At 38.2% G+C, this 18,620-nt stretch overlaps 1 long non-coding RNA gene across 1 annotated transcript; it reads left to right on the forward strand.

The window, feature by feature from the left end:
- Nucleotides 1-576: 576 nt before the first annotated feature.
- On the forward strand, nt 577-18,620 carry LOC117084261. Its single transcript, XR_004437375.1, has 3 exons — nt 577-2,093; nt 3,521-3,607; nt 18,257-18,620. It is a non-coding gene; the product is annotated as an uncharacterized LOC117084261 (long non-coding RNA).

The raw sequence follows: 18,620 nt of genomic DNA on the forward strand, positions 1-18,620 counted from the left end.
GTACTGGAACCATTGTAAATCCATAGCAAAAAAAAAAAAAAAAAAAAGAGCCTAAACACAGACCTTACACCTTTCACAAATATTAACCAAGTGTAGTGTAACCCAATACTGGGGGCGGAGGGTGGGGAAGTTGGGGGAAACCCTGAAAACACTAGGGATAAAAAAAAATCCAAAAATCTACCAGTGATAAAAGCACAGACTATCTACAAAAGAAAGAAAAACAGAATGATATCAGACTTTTCATCAGCAACACTTGATGCATAAAACAAACATGGAATATAGTCTGAATCAATGGGAAAGTTCTCTAGACAGAAAGAAAATGATACCAATAGAACTTGTATATATGGCATCGGGCTATGAAGTATTGCATTATTTGGCTTTTAAGTCTACACTTAAATCCAAAGAGAAAACTAGAATTTATCTTAAGTCTGGGGATGGGTGTACAAGAACATTTTAAGAAAGAGAAGTGAAACCGGGGCATGCTCTGGGCAAAATGACTAGTGCATTCAGTCCTAGCTAAGCTTAATTAAGTAATGTGAGTTTGGATCCTTATAATTTTCTCAGCTGGATATTTATTCTCGTTACACCAATTGTGGCAGAGCAGTTATCAAACATACTCGTTGAATCTCTATGCCATACTTTACTTTCTGTAGAGTCTCTGGCAGCTGACAGAGTTTACTTTACAGAAAGCCCCCCGGTCAGTGTGATAGTTCAGAGCATGACAGCTCCTTCTGCCATAAGACATGATTTGAATAGAAAACTGTTGCTCAAAAACAATGTAGTTTAGCCTAGTCAGTTAATCAAAAAGTATAATGCTAGGAGAGGCAATTTCATCATGTGGAAAACTTTTGATGCATTATCTCATCTACTCACCAAATGCAGTCTTCCAGTGAAAATCACCCCATATACTACCAGATGGAATTTTATGCAAGCACATGTAGAAGTGTGCCAGGATAGTAAAAGGAGAAATTTCAAAGCACAGCTGCCAGCTCTGCCTAACATAGGACTGGAAGAACCAAATTTATAAGCGGGTGCTTGCCAGACAGCAGACCTCTCAGTGAAGCCAATTATGTAAATGGGCCTTGAAGAATGATTTGTACCAGGAACAATTTTGGATGAAAGCCCTGCTCTTGTAAAGCCTTATCCTGGATCTAGACTGTTTTAATATTTTTGCTTTTCCTCCAGTTTGGTTTGATTTGATTTTCCTGACTTGTGGAGAAGCTCTCCCTCATCCAGCAACGGTGGGCATTCAGAATAAGACCTTTGTTAAATTGATAACTTGCAGGAGGACATGGAATCAGCAGAAACAATGGAATGTTCATGACTGTGCTATATTTTTAAGGTTAAAAAGGTTAGAATTCTCAAGAATTGATTAAATAAATTTTAAAGCAAAGAATAATCATGAACAGTGTTTTGTTTTCTGGTTCCTTGAAGCCAAATCAAATCCCAGGATATGGTGATCATGAAACATTCCATTGAGACTGTGAACAAATTCCGTTTTTGTGTCTAAAAGTTATCTTGGGACCCCTATCATTGAAATAGACTGATCTTTATGGCAGAAGGGAAATACAAATTCTAGAGAAGAGTTGGGACTAAAGAAGAAAAAAAATATGTGTGCTCAACTTCAGGAGCTCCATATGCAGGAATGAAAGGGGAAGGAGAGCAGAAAGCTGTACAGATTTTCAGACTGTGCTTGGTGCATCGTTCTCAAGTCTCTCAAGGATTCAGAGGAGGCTTCCCCTTTACCCAGGCAGCTGCCCTTACCACAGTGTCAGTCAAATCAGCTCAGTTGCAGATGTTGTGCTCCTGTCCAAAGTTTCACTGGGAGAAAGGGCTGCTTGCCTAAAAAAAAAAAAAAAAAAAAAAAAAAATGAGGGAGCATCACTGCCTAGACCGAGAACGACTTTAGGAACCTGATTTCGGGGGCGACGTAGTTGCTTGATTTTGTAAAAGACTTTTGTTTCCAAATTGTGTAATTTTATGATTTCCTTTTCTCTTTTCCCAGGTGTTTAGCAATAACATTCCACTGAACTACAATTGTATTTAACAGCTCTTCTCCAGGAATACCAAAGGAAACATAAAAAATAGAATGGGTAGGTACAGCTATCAAACTACTAGAAACAATAACATAATTTATTAAGGTGCCCAATTATGTTAATATACAAAATCAGAAGATTTCTTACGTTAACAGTAAGAGGTTTCATATAAGCTATACAGAAATTTACATACGGAATTTAATGGAAGAAAATCTTCCATTCATATTGGCATCACAAAATATAATATCCAGAAACAAGCTTAACCAAAAACGTAAAGAACCTTTTGGAAGAAAATTGTGAAATTCCATTATGGGGCCATTAAAGAAGTCTTGAATACATAAATTAAATCCTTTGGTTTGAGATAATAAAACTCTCAATATTTACCGTGCTTTTGTTATTGAAATACAAATTGTGGACATTTTTACCAGGGGAATAGATGACTTACAACCATCCTTTTATCAGTTACACAGAATCTTATTGAATGGGTATATCCTACTTATGTCAGTTCATAGTAGGGAATATTAGTTTGTTTCTAATTTTTCCATATTAGAAACAATGTGAAAAGAACTTGCTCTTATTTATGTGTCTTATGTCCACACTAGTATTTAATACCTTTCTAGAGGCAGAAATTCCTGGCCCAAACAAACTGCCTTCCAAGAAGATTTACTAATATACATTCCTGCTAATGCTATTTTAGAATGTCTTTTTCTCCACATCCCTATGAACACTGAGTGTTCTCTTTAAAAAATTTTTTTTTCTCAATCTACTAGACTCCTTCTAAAATATATACTTTTCAAAATGCCTGCTTACCCTTCAATATATTGAGTTGTCTTTTAAAAGATTATTTGTAGGTACTGTTTATGTATTAGGTTGGTGGAAAATTAATTGCGATTTTGCCATTAAAAGTAATTAAAAGTAATGGCAAAACCCGCAATTACTTTTGCACCAACCTAATATTATCTATGTTGACCTTGTGTTACCCATATTGCAGACATTTCCTTCGAGTTTTATTGTTACCTTTTTTTTTTTTTTTTTTTTTTTTTTTTGAGATGGAGTCTCGCTCTGTCGCCCAGGCTGGAGTGCAGTGGCGCCATCTCGGTTCACTGCAAGCTCCGCCTCCTGGGTTCACGCCATTCTCCTGCCTCAGCCTCCCGAGTAGCTGGGACTACAGGCGCCCGCCACCTCGCCCGGCTAGTTTTTCATATTTTTAGTAGAGACAGGGTTTCACTGTGTTAGTCAGGATGGTCTCAATCTCCTGACCTCGTGATCCACCCGCCTCAGTCTCCCAAAGTGCTAGGATTTCAGGAGTGAGCCACTGCGCCTGGCCTCTTGTTATCTTTTAACATTTCTTTGGTTATACAGATGTTCTTCATTTTTATATAGTCACACTTTTTTTTCTTCTTCTTCTTCTTTAGTTTCATGACTTGTGTAAAATGTTTTACTTCTGAGTTTCATTTCTTAAAAAAGCCTTCCACATCTGCCAGGTGCTGACGAATCAGATCCTCAATCTAACTATAGCCACCATGTGGAACCTGTGGCTACATTTATGATCCCAACAGCTTCTGCTCCAGGTAAGCAGATCTTGGCTATGAGTCTCTGGATGTACTTGTCTCTCTAGATTTCAGGGCAGTGATTTGCCCTGCTACCTCAGTCTCTGACGGGTCCAACTAAAGTCACAGATTTTCAGTTTGTTCAGCTTTTCTTATTGTAAGATGGGAGATATGACTTCCAATCTTCCCATATAGCAGAGATAAGACTAGAAGGTGTTTACTGTAAATTATTTTTATTTAGGTGCTGAATGGTTTTATATAAATGCAAACAGGTCGTGAGGGGTGGCATATCGGTAATTAATTTTGGATAAGCCACATTTCAAGTGCTCAATAATCACATGTGGCTTGTACAGCAGAGGCTACTGTATTGGACAGTGCTATGTGCCATGTTAGGATTGGGAAACTTTTCTTAGGAGAAGTGGGATATTACTGAAGGATGTTAATTGGAGTTTAGGAGTGACATGATTACTGTTGCATTAACACAAGTCACTGTGACAGTGGAGTGGAGAATGAATTGGAGGGAATGAAGAGTTTATTTTATTTAGAGAAATTAGGAGGTTCAGAGACAGATTTGCTGAAAGGCAAACACAGGCACTTGAACTAGGTGCTGGCAGTAGGAAAAGATAGAAAAGAGAAATGTCAGACATTTAACCAGTCCATTCCAGGAGGCTTGACAATAATTGGGTTCAAAATAGGCAAACCAACTTTATACGTCAGCTAATAATTTGATTGTAATAATCATTTGTCCCTTAAAAGTCAGAGAACAGGTTTTATTGAAATATTACTTTGAAGAATGTCACCTTTATTTCCAGATATGTGGAAATTGTGGAGTCATGGGAATATGTTGGCTATGGAGAACTTTAGTTTCTTATGGCCAAATGTAAATGGCTGCAGTTGCCAGCAGATGCAGAATAAGAAGTCTCCAGCTCATGTTCCCCAACACAAACAATGGTCTGGCAGCTGTTCATGAACAAAACTGCCTTTGTGGGAGCTTTGGGATCCAGATAAGAGGTCACAAAACCCTGGCGAAGCTCAAGACGGAGGAGAGGTACTCTGAGAAGGCAGGTACATGCCCCAGTGGCAGGCTCGCTGAGCGTGGTTTCAGCTACAGACCCAAAGCAGCCCCGTCCCCCCATGGATGTGGCTCTAGCCCTGCTTGACTGCAGTGCTGCAACTAGCCCTATCCAATAAGAGACCTGGGAGGAGCCACACCAATCTATGCCTCTGGTTACAGGCCTACTGGCCACAGACCTGACTGGGGATCCTGAAATGGCCCTGTGACTTGGCTTCAACCCTGCTCTACTACCAGTCTGGAGTCAGTGCTGCCTTCAAAGGGATCTTGTGAAACACACATTGTCATGCCCCAGGTTATAGATTCACCAACCTTGGTCCTTACTGTGGCTCTTGAAGAGTCCCTGTGACCCAGCTCCTGCCTTGCTCTCAGTCCTGCCCACCCAAAGACCAAGTAATGTCTGTCCATGCCCCTGGTAGTAGGCTTGCTGCCCTCAGTCCCTGCTGTGCACCCTAAGTCAGTGTTGGCTATGGACCCTGAAGCAGCCCTGAGACTCAGTTCCAGCCTCCTTCTGTCATGGTTTCAGAGTAATCTTGCCTGCTCACAGAATTGGTGGCATACATGCCCCTCATGGTAGACCCACTGACATTGAGCCTGACTGTAAACCTTATTGCAGTACTGTGAGCTGGCTCCCGCATTGCTCTACCACAGTACTGGGGGAAGTCCTTCCTGCCTAGAGACCTAAACAGGGCCCTGACAGGAGTCTGTTCTGTCAGGGACCTGGTGGAGCCACACACTTAGCAGGTATTCTCTGGTGGCAGACCCACTGTCTGCAGACTCAACTGCAGAAACAGAAGCAGCTCCATGACCAGGCTCTAGCCTTGTTCAACTGTGGTTCTGGAGGTGGTTCCATCAATCTGGGGATCTGGCAGGAACCACGCCCATGCTTGCCCACACCCCTAGTAACCGGACTGTCAACTGTGGAACTAACTCCAGACCAGGCCACAGCCATGTGACCTAGCTCTAGCCTCACTTGACTCTGACCCAAGAGGCAGTTCCATCAGTCTGAGAAGGAGGCAGGAGAAGGTCTTTACCTGCTGAAAGCAGTCTATAAAAACAGGAAGAGGTGTTTGCTCCTTCAAGTGAGCAGATACCAGTACAAAGGTATATGAATCATGAAGAACCAGGCAAACAAGACACTACTGAAGGAAATTAATAAAGCTCCAGCAACCAAGTACCAAAAAGTATAGATCTATGAATTTCTTGACAACAAATTGAAAATAATTGTCTTACGGAAGCTAAGTGAGCTACAAGCTCAATAGACAACTAAATCAATATTTCAGGAAAACAGTATGTGAACAAAATGAGAGGTTTAACAAAGATGTAGAAATCATAACTCTCATTTTGTTCATGTACTGTGCCCAGAGGCAGGCCATTTGAAATTATCCAGCCACGGGAGAAAAAAGAAAACAAAAAAAGAAATAAAAAAGAATGAGAAAGGCTACAGAATTTATGAGGCACCTTCAAGCTAGTCTGCATGTACATTGTGTAAGTCTCAAAAGGAAAAGTGAAAGAGAAAGGAGCAAAAAGCTTATTTAAAGAAGAAATGACTGAAAATCCCCCAAATCTGGGGAAGAAAATAAACATCCAGATTCAAGAAATTATGAACTTCATATAGGTTGAACATAAAAAGGCCTATGCTGAAACACATCACATTATAATTAAACTGTCATAAGTCAAAAATAGAGAGTTTTGAAAGCAGCAAGAACCAAACGACATGGCAGAAACCATGCTTGCCCATACCCCTCATAACAGGACTGCAGACTGCGGAACTAACTGCAGACCACACTATAGCCATGTGACCCACTTCTAGCCCCACTTGACTGTGATCCAAGAAGCAGTCCTATCAGTCTGAGAATGAGGCAAGAGAAGGTCTTTACCTGCTGAAAGCAGTCCATAAAAATAAAATAAGAAGAGGTTTTATACACGTAAATAGAAACTTCTATAGGACTGTCAGCAGATTTCTCAGCAAAAACCTCGCAGGCCAGGAGAGAGTGGGATAGATAATATATTGAAAATACTGAAAAAAAAAAAAAAAAAAAAACAGAATGCTACTAATCAAGAATACTATACTCATCAAAACTACCCTTTCAAAATGAAGGAGAAAGTCTTACGGACAAAGAAAAACTGAGGGAGTTCATCAGCATCAGAACTGCCTTACAAGAAATGCTAAGGGGGTTCTTCAAATTGAAATAAAAACATGGTAAAGAGCAATGTGAAAGCATAAATGTTGCTAGTAAAGGTTAATACATATACAAATACAGAACAATGCAACAATGTAATGGTGGAACATAAATTACTTTTAACATAAACATGAAGTTACAAGACAAAAATGTTAGGGATAACTACGGCCACAAAAATTTGTTAATAGATACATACTATACAAAGAATCAAACCGACTTTAAGAACACCAAGAGTGTGGAGTAAAAATGTAAAGCCTTTGTATGCAATTCAAGTTAAATTAGGAACTTACGATAAAAAGTCATAATTACAAGATACTTTATACAAGTCTCATGGTAGGCACAAACACCCTGATATATATATAATACAGAGACAAGAATCAAAGAAATTGCTACAGATAGTCATCAAATAACAACAAAAGATGGTAAGAGAGGAAGACAGGAACAAAACAATAGCAAAGGTGACAGAAAACAACAAAATGTCCATAGTAAATCCTCATCTGTCAATAATTATCTTAAAGGTGAATGAATTAAATTCCCCAATCAAAAGACATAAAGTGGTCAAATGGATAAAGAAAAAGAGCTAGTAATATGCTTTCCATAAGAGACTCACTCAAGGACAGACACAGGCTGAAAGTTAAGGAATAGAAAAGATAATCCATACAAATGGTAATCAAAAGAAAGCAGAAGTTGTTACACTTATATCAGAAAAAATAGACTTTAACTCAAAAACTGTCACAAATAATGTCATCATGTAATGATAAAAGAGCCAACTCAACAGGAAAGCATAAATATCGTAAATATACATGCACTTAATATTAGAGCACCTAAATACATAAAGCAAATATTGGCAGATCTGAAGGCAGATATTGACATCAGTAGAGTAATAGAAGACTTCAATATCCCTCTCTCAGTAAATGGATAGAAAACCGGACAGAATTAATAAAGAAACTGCTGACTTGAAGGTAATACCGTAGACCAAATAGACCTGACAAACATACAGAACTTTCTACTCAACAGTGTACATATACATATTCTTCTCAAGCACACAAGGAACGTTCTCCATGATAGACTGCCTGTTAGATTACAAAGTAAGTCTTAACAAATTTAAGAAGATTGAAATCATATCAAGTATCTTTTCTGACTACAATGGAATGAAACTACAAATTAATAACAGCAAGAAAATGAAAAATTCACCAATATATGGAAATTAAATAATACACTTGTGAGTAACCATTGAGTCAAAGAGGAAAACAAAAATAAATTTTTTAAAAATTCAAGAAAAACGGGGCGGGCATGGTGGATCACGCCTGTAATCCCAGCATTTTGGGAGGCCGAGGTGGGCAGATCACGAGGTTAGGAGATCGAGACCATCTTGGCTAACACGGTGAAACCCTGTCTCTACTAAAAATACAAAAAAATTAGCTGGGCGAGGTGGCGGGACCTGTAGTCCCAGCTACTGGGGAGGCTGAGACAGGAGAATGGCGTAAACCCTGGAGCGGAGCTTGCAGTGAGTCAACATCGCGCTACTGCACTCCAGCCTGGGCGACAGAGCGGGACTCCGTTTAAAAAAGAAAATTTTTTTTTCAAGAATAATGAAAACACAATATACCAAAACTTATGAGATGTAGTAAAAGCAGTACCAAGAGGGAAGTTTTTAAACATAAAAGTTTATAAGAAACATTTTAAATAAACAAATGAATAAAGAAGAAATAGAAAGTCGGAACAGACCAGTAACAAATAACGAGATTGAATTGGTAATCAAAAACCTTCCATAAAATAAAATCCCAGGACCAGATGGCTTCACGAGTGAATTCTACCAAACATTCAAAGAAGAATTAATGCTAATCCATTCTAAATAATCCCTTCCAAATAAAGAAAAAGGGGAAATGGTTCTAAATTCACTTCTGAGGTCAGCATTATCCTGATACCAAAGCCAGACAAAGACACCACAAGAAAACTATGTCAATATCCCTCATGAATACAGACACCAAAATCTTCAATAAAATACTAGCAAACTGAAAACAACAGCACATTAAAAGGATCGTACATCATGGTCAGGTGGGATTTATTCCTAAGATGAAAGGATAGTTCATTATACACAAAGCAATTGTGTCCTATTTAACAAAACAAAGGACAAAAATCTTATGATCATCTCAGTCTATGTAGACAAAACTTTTGACAAAATTTAACATTCATTCATTATAAAAATCTCTGGATAAAATAGACATAGAAGGGATTTATTTCACCACAATAAAGACAAAATATGAAAAAATCCACAGCTAACATTATACTCAATGTTCAAAAATTGAAAGCTTTTCCTCTAAGATCAGAAATAAGACAATGATGCTCACTCTCTCCACTTCTATTTATCATAGTACTGGAAGTTCTAGCTAGGGTAATTTGACAAGGAAAAGAAATAAAAGTAATACCAATTCGAAAGGAAGAAGTTAAATTGCCTCTGTTTGAAGATTACATGATCTGACATAGAGAAAAGCACAAAGACTCCACCAAAAAACTGTCAGAACTGATAAAAAAATTTAGTAAAGTTGCAGGATGCACAACAGACATACAAAAATCAGTTATATGTCTGTACACAAATAACAAACTATCCAAAAGGGTAATCTAGAAAACAATTGCATTTATCATAGCATAAAAAATACTTAGAAATAAAATTAACCAAGGAAGTGTGAGATCTGTATCCTGAATCTATAAAATATTGATGGAAGTAATTGAAGAAGCCACAAATAAATGACAAGATATTCCATGTTCATGGATCAGAAAAGTTAATATTGTCAAAATGTCCATACAACTCAAAATGATTTATAGATTCAGTGCAATTCCTATCAATATTCCAATGTCATTCTTTAACAGAAATAGAAAAAATAATACTTAAATTCATATAGGATCACAAAAGACACTGAATAGCTAAAGCGATCTTGAGAAAGAAGAACAAAGCTGGAGGCATTACACTTTCTGATTTCAAATAATATTACAAAGATTATAGTAATTAAAGCAGTATGATAAAACAGACACATAGACCAATGGAAAGCATAGAGGGCCCAGAAATAAACCTACACATGTATAGTCAACTAATCTTCAACAAAGGTGCCAAGAATACACAGTGATGAATGGATATTCTCTTCAATAAATAATGTTAGAAAAACTGAATATCCACACTCAAAGGAATGAAATTGGGCCCTTATCTTACACCATGCACAAAAATCTACTCAAAATGAATTAAACACATAAGACCTGAAACTATAGAACTACCAGAAGAAAACATGTAGGAAAAGTTCCTTGACATTGACCTTGGTAATGATTTTTTTGCCAAAAGTACAGGCAACACATGGGCTACATCAAACTAAAAAGCTTCTACATGGTAAAAGAAACAACCAACAAAATGGAAAGACAGCTTACGGAATGGGCAAATACGTTTGCAAACCGTCTATCCTATAATGGATTATTATCTAAAATACATAGGGAACCTCAATAGCAAAAACACAAATAACCTAATTAAAATATTGGCAAAAAAACTGAATAGGCATTTTCCCATGGAAGACATACAAATGGCCAACAGGTGTATAAAAAGATACTCAACATCACTAATCATCAGAGGAATACAAATCAACACCACAGTGAGATATAACCTCACAGTCGTGATGATGATTATCAACAAGTTGAAAGGTAACCAGTGTTGTCAAGGCTGTGGAGAAAAGGGAACCTTTGCACAATGGCTGGAGGTACAGCCATTGTGGAAAATGGTATGGATGCACCTTGAAAATTAAAAATAAAACTACAATACAATCCATCAATCCCACTGCTGAGTATATATCCAAAGAAAATAAAATGATTGTCTCAAAAAGATATCTGCACTCCCACATTCATGCAGCATTTATTCAAGTTATGGAAACCAATGTAAGTGTCCATTGATGAATGAATGTGTAAAGGAAATGTGACACATGCACACACACAGGGATATTATTCAGCCTTAAAGAAGAAAATGCTGGCCGGGCGCGGTGGCTCAAGCCTGTAATCCCAGCACTTTGGGAGGCCGAGACGTGTGGATCGCGAGGTCAGGAGATCGAGACCAACCTAGCTAACACGGCGAAACCCCGTCTCTACTAAAAAATACAAAAAACTAGCCGGGCGAGTTGGCGGGCGCCTGTAGTCCCAGCTACTTGGGAGGCTGAGGCAGGAGAATGGCGTAAACCCAGGAGGCAGAGCTTGCAGTGAGCTGAGATCCGGCCACTGCACTCCAGCCTGGGCGACAGAGCGAGACTCCGTCTCAAAAAAAAAAAAAAAAAAAAAAAAAGAAGAAAATGCTGCCATTTGTGATAACATAAATGAACCTCGAGGACATTATGCTATGTGACATAGGGCAGGAACAGAAAGATAAATACTTTATCTTTTGTGATCTCACTTATATGTAAAACATAGATATAGAGAGTAGAAGACTGAAATGTAGGAGAAATGGGGAGCTATTAGTCGAAGGGGATAAAATCTCAGTTGTAAGATTAATGAGTTCTGGAGATCTAAAGTACAGCATGGTTAATAATTATGTATCACATACTTAAAATTTGTCTAGAGAGTAGCTCTTAAGTGTTCTTGCCATGCACACACATACACACAAAATAATTACTATGTGAGGTAATGGATATGTTAATTAGATTGATTATGGTAATCATTTCACAATGTATACATATATCAAAACATCACAACGTATACCTTAAATACATACAATATTTATTTGTAAATCATACTTCAACAAATCTGGAAAAAATAAAACAAATCTAAATGGCCACATGATGGTGCCAAAACCTTGGTAAGTTAACATGTCTTTTCCGTGGAGCTTGCACATTTCTTCTTCTACAGAAATGTTTCTACCTTGACTTAGTTATTTTACTTAAAAAAGAACTCCATTAAATATAAATGAATTTGTGTGTATGTTTTCACAGTAATGGCCTATTTCTAACAATGTTCTCAAGCCAACTGGTAGTCCTTATTTCACTCTCATTATTTTATACTTTTACTTGTAAAACTGGAGTTTTGTAAACCCAGTGTAGCACATTCTCGGGATGGTGCAGAAGAGGGATACAATTCTATATTTATTTATTGAGGAATGAGACCAGTAGGACTTCAATATAATTGCATTCTCTTTTTGGGAGGCATGGAGAAATTTTTCTGTAGCACTTTTGGAAAATATACCAAGCTTCAGTAAGAGATATTTATAAAGTGAGTGAACCAGACACCCAGATATGACATTTAACATGACTAGGTAGAGATAGTTCTGTACCCTATGTATTCTTAATTAATCTTATGTATCCCAGGATCCTTAACTAATCCTGAAGGTATGAATTAATGAAAATCCAAACCACATGGTCAAATTCGCCCATTTCCCCCCGCCCAAATTATCTTGCCAGTTACTGAATATACAACATGGAGTGGAGAAACTAGTAAATATTAGAGGTGTAATTTTTAGCACTTCTTGGAGACTCAAGTAAGGATCATTTACTCACTCAGCAAACATTCTCTGAGTGTTTACTATAGGCTAAGGGCTATGAATGTAAGATTGGCAAATTACTTTTAATGCCATAAACCACCACCTTCTAGAACCTTGAGTACTTGTATATGCCACAAGTACTCAAAGTGACAAGGATCACCAAACATAAAAACTTAAGTGCTATCAGGGTCTAGAATCATAAGTCTCACCCAGTCTTAAGAAGCCTCTACCATGTGTTGGTTTTGCAAGGTGCCAGAAAACAGCAAAATCTGGAAACATATGTGCCATTACATTGTTATTAAGTGCCACAAAATATCAAGATATGACTAGTGCCACTGACATCTAGAACAACCTCTTCTAGTTTCTAGACCTGATGTCAGCAAACTATATCTTGCAGGCATAATATCTCCTTTTTAAAATGAAGTTTTGGCCAGGCCTGGCGGATCATGCTTGTAATCCCAGCACTTTGGAAGGCTGAGGGGGGAGGATCGCTTGAGGCCAGAAGTTTGACACCAGCCTGGACCACATGTGGACACCCCATCTCTACAAAAATTAAAAAATTAGCCAGGCTGGCCGGGCGCGGTGGCTCAAGCCTGTAATACCAGCACTTTGGGAGGCTGAGACGGGCGGATCACGAGGTCAGGAGATCGAGACCATCCTGGCTAACACGGTGAAACCCCGTCTCTACTAAAAAATACAAAAAACTAGCCGGGCGAGGTGGCGGGCGCCTGTAGTCCCAGCTACTAGGAGGCTGAGGCAGGAGAATGGCATGAACCCGGGAGGCGGAGCTTGCAGTGAGCTGAGATCTGGCCACTGCACTCCAGCCCGGGCGACAGAGCGAGACTCCATCTCAAAAAAAAAAAAAAAAAAAATTAGCCAGGCATTGTGGTGCATGCCAGTAGTCCCGGCTACTCAGGAGGCTGAGGCAGGAGAATCACTTAAGCTTGGGAGGTTGAGGCTGCAGTGAGCTATGATTGTGCCATTGCACTTCATAAACCTGGGTGGCAAAGTGAGACTCTGCCTAGAAAAGAGAAGTTTTATTGGAACACAACTATGCTTATTCATTTATACATTGTCTATGGCAGAGTTAAGTAATTGCAACAGAGACCTTTTGCCTGTGAAGCCTGAAATCTTTCCTATCTAGCTCTTTTAAAAAAGGTTTGCTGACACATGCTGTAGATTCTCAGATGCCACCCATCTATAAACACGAGTGTCATTAATTCTTAGAACCAGATTTGCTTCACAGAGTTTAAATCAAAACTATTACCGTGCAACCAACACCCAGAACACAACCGCTTCAATAAGCAGACACGCAAAAACCATCTTGGGAGCAGTGATTAAGCACTGGCCAAAGCTCATAAGAAAGTTTGTAGACTATATCTTTGTGTCTCATTAAAAATAAGATGATGGAATACAGATTATGTTTCTCACATTGAAATTTCCATGTTAATTCTCAATTAAATTCTCATGTTAATTGTTACTGACCATAATTTTGACTTTTCTTAGGAATATTGTTTCTGAAGAAGAAGAGACAAAGAGAAGGAAGCAATCTATTTTACATATATGAATTCTTCTTGGATATTAGTTCTCAGTTTCGGGAGTACTGATTTCATTAACCTTGAAATATTGGAGTTTGTATAAAAGGTTATGAATATAAATGAACTCAATGTTAAAACCTGTCAACATCTACTTTAAATAGCAATGTAAACACTATTAGAAATAAAAGGCTGTTGTGGCAAGCTTGGTGACTAGGTTGATGCGAGTGCTAGAAGGCACATAGATTATGCCATATAATGCTCATCTGTTACTCACTTAATTTTAAAAATGTGAAGGAAAAAGTTTCATGTCTGGCTTTGTGTAGCAGGTTAGAGCTGGACCACTGGGGTCCTCAGATACAGAAGGAACAGGTTGGCTGATATCTAAGAAGTTAGTCTGAAAACAAAATGTTCTTGAGAGTAAGCAAGAAATCAAAACGATTTATATGTTAAATGTTCCACAAGATCCTTGGCTACCATCAAAGATAAACAACAAAAGACATGAACTGGAATATGAATGCTATTCAACTGATTGTGTGACATTGGACAAGACACTTAACTAATCTAAATCCTGGTTGTTCATGAATAAACTGAAGCTCATCATCATCATTATCATCACCACTATCATTATCATTATCATCATCATGATATAACCTTCACTAGTATTTGGAAGTTGTTTACTATAGGTCACCCTTACACAGAACATCTCTCTTAATCCTAACATAAAATACATATTATTGCCCTTATTTGACAGATGAGGAAATCAAAGCTTAAGGTAGAAGTAACATTCTGAATGTAACACAAGAGTCAATGACAGAGTTGGGCTGCTCCACGACCCAGTCTTTTAACCCTGTGCTAATGAAAACCCTTTTCTGGTATATCCATATATTACTGGTGGCTTTTTGTAAACAAAATATTTTATTTTCTCTTGTGTATTTTTTCTACATATTCCAAATTTTCTCCAATGATAGGATACATTATTTTCTCTTTTTGCAATTTTTATTTATTTGATACATAATAATTGTACATATATATGGGGTAGTGAGTTTCAATACATACCAGGTATAGCAATAAAATCAGGGTAACTAGCATAATCATCACTTCAAACATTTAAAATTTCTTTTAATGTTGAGAACATTCAAAATCCTTTCTTCTAGCTATTTGAAAATTTACAATAATTTATTGCTAACTGTAGTCAACCTATAGTGCTATAGAATAGTAGATCTTTCTCCTTCTATCAAGCTTATTACTGGTGGCTTTCATGTAATTTTTTTGAAAGAAGTTTTCAAAGCATATTAAGAATCAAAAAGTGTTACTGTTCTTTTATCAGGTAATCTCACTTCTGGGAATATTGTTAGGAAATATATAAAAGTAAAGTAAATAAAGACATTCATTGCAGTATTACTTATCATAGTAAACAACTGGAAACTTCTTAAATGTCAAACAAATGAGAAAAGATTAAGTAACTAATGATATATTACACAGTATCTTAAATATTCACCATGAGGCCTATTTAGTAATAAAGTATAACGCATGGACCAGTTATGTGAAAAACTGGAATATACAATTATATTCACATTATGATGCCAATTCTGTGGAATTTTGCATGCATATGAAAAAGGCATGTGGGAATATAAAGAAAATATCAAATATTGTTTCTTGACGTGGTGATATTTCCAGTGAATTTCTCTTCTATTGTTGACATTATAATCGGTACGAGTAATGAACAAATTTGGAATACAACATATATACCTGCTCTACGTACCTCACAGGATAATTGTGAAGATCAGCCAAGAATATGAGTAAATGATATAAACCTGAGAAACTGTAAGACATTTGAAATCTCATAAGAAACACCAGGCTGGTCTGGTTAGGAGAATAAATCTTGTATTCAGACTGAACAAAATCCTCGGGTCTAGGACAAGCAGGTTTGGCTGCTCCTCTCATCCATCCTCATGATCTGGGCCAGAGATTGGCAAACTATGGCCCATGGGCAAAATCCTGTCCATACTCGATTTTCATATGATCTATGAGCTAGAAATGCTTTTTAGATTTTAAGTGGTTCAAAGAAAAAAAATCAGAGAATACTATTTGATGACCCATGAAAATTATATGAAATTCCATTTTCAGTGTACATAAAGTTTTTTTTTGGAACAGAGTAGCACCCATTTACTTACATATTATCTATGGATGCTTCATGCTATGGCAGCAAAGTTGAGTGGTTGCTGTGAGACCATATTGCCCACAAAGCTTAAAATGCTTGCTATCCTGGCCCTTCACTAAAACAATTCTCTGACCCTTGACCTAGGCCAACTTCAGTTCCTCACATCGTGTCTTGGCCTCATGAGAACTTTATTCTAGAGAATTTTTTTCCCAGTTGCACTTAAATGGTTAGAAATACTGCCTTTTTCTAGTATTTAGGCTTTAAGAAATGTTTTCAAAACATAGGGGTTGGAGCCATTGAACAGCTCCAACACCAACCAGGTTTACATTGCAATGTTTGCTAACACACAAATACATGTTCTGGTAGGTGCTCAGTGGGAGATATAGGCCCTTCTTGGGCATCAAGAGATTTAATCTTTGATCTGCTCAAAGTTCGACCCATCCGGGTCTCTGTTTCCTCATTTATAATAATGAAGAAAACTGGATGATTTCTGAGGCCCCATTCTGTGTTTCTACAATGGCTTGTGTTATTTTAAAGGTTGGTGGTTCTTCATGGTTATTATATGAGCGCTTTTGCTTCTTTGATGATCTCCCTGTCTCTGGGACAATTAACCAATCATGTTTAAGGCCAGAGATAAAAACTTAAATGCCTGTAGAGACTAGACAGGTGAAATAAATGAGGGAAACCACCTGAGTTAATAGACAGTCTGTGGTAAGCATTGTGGCGTGCTGCAGAGTATAACAGGTCCCGGAATAACATTATTTCCTTCAGTACCATTTCATTGTGATGCTGATGAGAAAAAAAAAATTGATCCTGGGCTGGGGCCACTGTCTTCATTTGCACATTCTCCTTATGTCTGCATGGATTTTCTCCAGATACCCTGGTTTCCTCCCACATTCCAAAGATGTTAGGTTCATTGGCATGTCTGAATTGTCCCAGTTTGAGTGATTGTGGATGTGTGTGGGAGTGTGTCCTGTGATGGAATAGTGTCCTGTCTAGGGTGGGTTTGCTCCCGGACCAAACCACGGGTCAGGATGCTATTTCTTGAAGCCCAATAATGAGACACAGATTAACTGGGGAGGAAGAGAGTTTTTGTTTATGTAACTGGTTATAGGGAGAAGGCCTGGAAATTATCGCCAGACCAATTCAAAATTACAAAGTTTTCCAGAGCTTATAGACCTTCCAAGCTATATGTCTACGTGTAAGTGTGCATTCATATAAAGACATAAATGGTAAACTTCTTTTAATCTATAACTAGGGTCTGAGTCCTGAAGATCTTCTTCTGAAGCCTCAGTAATTTACGTCATCTAAATGAGTCCAGGTGTGGGGGTGATTGCCCTTATCTGGTCTCCTGCTAAATCACAGAGGTTTGGGGAGTTCCTTTAGATCCAACAAACTTGTTTATGGAGGCCTGGGGAGTTTGTTCAGACCCCCAATAAAACTTGTTTAATCCTCAATGGATCATGTTAATTCCTTCATTATTTTATCATGCTTTCAGGCCCAGGAAAGGCCTAGACAAAACTCTCTGTGGGCTTTTATTACATTCCAGCCTTTGTGTATGGGCACTGGCTCAATCAGCTTTTCATGTTTAACCTCCCTACTCAGTCAGTGCTGGAACAGTTGTAATGGAGGCCTGTGTGAGTGAGACATCCCTTCCTCTCTGCTCAGTGCAGCACTGTGGACCTGTGGCACTTCCTCTCTGCTCAGTGCAGCACTGTGGACCTGCGGCACTCAGCAACTGCTGGCCAGAATCCCCGCTCTTTTCGATCAATTAACCAATGGGAGCATGGGGGATGGGACCACAGGGATCAACTGACCAATGAAAGTGAGCGAAGCCCGCCCTCTACAAACTTTTGGCCAATGGGAGCACTGAGGGCCTGCCACAGGTGCCCGCCTTGTGACCCAGCTGCTAGGATAGGCTATGGTCACCCATGACCCTGACCTGGAATAATTTGGTAAATAGTTATCTTACTTGTTTTTATTACTTTTTCTCATTTGTATGTATACCTCACATTTATTTCAATGTTTAATATTAGAAGTATTTTGGCCTTTAGTTAGATGTTTGATGATGTTTTTGTGACCAGAAATATGCCATAGGAACTTAACTCTTGTTTATGTTAATTAGCGTATTATAAAATTGGTTTTCTCATGTGACCACTGAACCAGTTTTAACTGGTCCTACTTTATTGATAACAGGATATTAAATTATTTTACAGGCACAGAATGAAGAAATTACGAGTCATACAGCTGAAGTATGCACAGAAAAGATTTCAACCTCAAATAAAATCTGGAACTGAAGTTTCATTCCCCTTGTGTATCCCCTTGATAGACAAATGTATCAAGACTTGGTCAGAACTGAAGGCCAGAACACTTTCAAAAGTGAAGGGATACAAGCTCAGGAGTGTTAGGTGTTAAGATCCCTTATCATACTTTACCATATATGGTCTTGTTTAAAGAAGTTCTTCCAATCAAAACCTACCCGCCAGCACCGCTGCACACCAGCCTGCTGTCTCTAACCCGGAACACTTGTCCCAGACTCCAGAGTGGGGAGATGGATTTGAGCTTTGTCTCCTGTCTCCT

Source organism: Trachypithecus francoisi, unplaced genomic scaffold (genome assembly GCF_009764315.1).
Source record: "Trachypithecus francoisi isolate TF-2019V2 unplaced genomic scaffold, Tfra_2.0 Lachesis_group0, whole genome shotgun sequence".
NCBI lineage: Eukaryota > Metazoa > Chordata > Mammalia > Primates > Cercopithecidae > Trachypithecus > Trachypithecus francoisi.